The 2,400-nt window shown below is 32.3% G+C and overlaps 1 long non-coding RNA gene across 1 annotated transcript; it reads right to left on the bottom strand.

Moving 5' to 3' along the window:
- Window positions 1-518: 518 nt before the first annotated feature.
- Window positions 519-1,726, bottom strand: LOC149515276 (uncharacterized). Its single transcript, XR_016326861.1, has 2 exons — window positions 1,409-1,726; window positions 519-1,230 (listed from the first exon to the last, which is right to left on the bottom strand). It is a non-coding gene; the product is annotated as an uncharacterized LOC149515276 (long non-coding RNA).
- Between the last annotated feature and the right edge of the window lie 674 nt (window positions 1,727-2,400).

Raw genomic sequence — 2,400 nt, 5'->3', positions numbered from 1 at the left:
TTATTTACTATTTGCTTTATTAATATTATATTTACATTATTAATATTTAATTGTATGTTTTTATATTTATTTGTGTGATTTTTTATTATATGATAATTAATATATTTACATGATATTTTATACTATTACATGATATGATTTTATATTTATTGCATAATATATTTTATATTTATGGCATGATTTATTGTATAATATAATTTGATATTTTTTGCATGATATTTTGTATGATATTTATAATATTTGATATGATTTTTATGATATTTGCATGATTACATGATATTTTTACAAAATTTTTACATCATATTGTAGACACTCTATTTCATCTCGGTGATCCTCAAATCTCGAGTTAGATACAATTCAACTTTAAGCTTAGCCCATTTGATTTTGGATTTGAGTTATGGGCTTGCTTTGGACTTTAGACCCAGAATACTTACTTATAATTGTCTGCCTCACTTCAGGAGATAGGTCATTATTTGAATTGAAATTGGTGGATAAAGTTGTTGAGTTCAAAATTGAAATTAAGGGAGATAAGGGATGAAATTTCATTCAATAGGATAACGTTTTAATCTTGAATTTCATGGAGGCTGGATGCTTATTTAAGTAACAGCAATTACACTACAAAAGGGGTAAGAAATAGATTACATAGAAAGACCACGACCTTCACTCTCTGTAGCTCAATCACAACCGCTACCATCAACCACCATTGTAGCCTACAATAGAAAGTCTTAAGAGCTCATCCTCCACCACCACTCAAATACCATTCTGTTCCACACCATCAATACCCTACTGTCACCTCTGCCTAAGCACCTAACCAAGTCATGCCAGCCATAATCGACTTAGACTCAGTTACCAACCATGAATTCTAGCCTTAGATAGTGACCGCAAACCACCTAGCCACTCACATATGGCCATTGCCATAATCATCGACACAAACCGACAGAATCGATTCATTCCAGAGGTAGAAACGGTTAAGGTTACATCAATTCCAAAAACAAACCAGTTAAACCTAAAACACAAAACCAACCTCCAGCCAAACCACACAACACAAATCAACAGAAGGCACGACACAAACCAACAGTGAAAAACACAAAAAGAAATCAGAAGGTAGGAAAGTGCAAAAAAATAAGCAATTTTACAAAAAATCAAGCAAGATCCAGCCAACCAAAAAAAAAAAACTTCGAACCCGAACCACCACCACAGTGCACTCATTCCGTAGCTACCATCATCCACCTTGTTGCAAAAGCCAATCGTTGCCAGTAAAGCACGTCAGCAAAAATCCAATAAAGAAAACAATAAAGCAAAGTCAGAAATAAAGAAGTATTTTTTTAGGTTTCATTTGCATTTATCCAAAAGGTTTGGGTCTCCAAATCGGGAGAGGAAAAAGCTAAAAAGAAGAGAAAGAATATACCTTAGGGTAGTGGTGATCGACGTACCAAGGAATGAGGTTCTTGAGTTCAGATCTACTACTTTCTAGGGCAGATTCACGCATAGCAAGCTAGTTTTTGAAGAATTTGTACCTAGACCCAAAACGACGAGACTGAGAAGAGTTTCACGAAAAGTTTCAGAGCAAACCGGTGATCGGATGTTGGATGTGAGCGGCCACCAACAGAGGTCAACGATGGACGACAGTAGGACTATGCCAAAATCCGAGAAGCCTCTAGTTGTTGTTCAAGAGAGAGGATGGAGCAAATTTTTTGATAAACAGAGAAAAGTGCAATTGAAAATTAGGAAAAAGATTGAAAATAATGCTTTTATAGCATTAACAAAATGGTGTTGTTTTCGCTCAAGAAATAAAGCTCCTTTTGCCTGTTTCAAGGATCCGTGTGCCAACTATTGGTTGACCCGGCCCAGTCCAGCTCTACGCCATTTGAGCTACAAGCCAAGCTGCTTATTGTGTGAAGCTGAGCCGCAACCAGTTTCTTAAGCCGAGCCACAAGTTGTTTTGGTATTCTTTTTCCTTTTTTATTTTGCTCATTATTCATTTATTATTATTTAAGTGAATAGAGAAGGGTAAATAAATAAAATATATATATGTTTAAAGAAAAATTGAAAGTATCAATTTTTTTGAAAAGTAAAAATCTCAAAAAAAATGTTTTAAGGAAAAGTTGAAATGTCAATTTCCCTTAAAAATGAAAATTTCAAAAAATATATTTTTGAGAAAAATTGAAAATATCAATTTTTTTTTAAATAAAAATTTTGAAATGCTTTAAGGAGAAGTTGAAGTATCAATTTTTCTTAAAAATAAAAAATATATATTTTTAGGAAAAGTTAAAAGTATCAATTTTCCTTAAAGATGAAATTTTCAAAAAATATTTTTCGAGAAAAAATTGAAAGTATTAATTTTCCTTGAATAAAAGCATGAATTCTTAAAAAAAAAAAAAAACAAAGTAAGAAAAGCGA

The sequence above is a fragment of the Durio zibethinus genome, chromosome 13 (genome assembly GCF_047325235.1).
Source record: "Durio zibethinus cultivar Kanyao isolate XHJ-2024 chromosome 13, ASM4732523v1, whole genome shotgun sequence".
NCBI classification, from domain to species: domain Eukaryota; kingdom Viridiplantae; phylum Streptophyta; class Magnoliopsida; order Malvales; family Malvaceae; genus Durio; species Durio zibethinus.
This window is presented reverse-complemented; position numbering and strand designations above follow the sequence as displayed.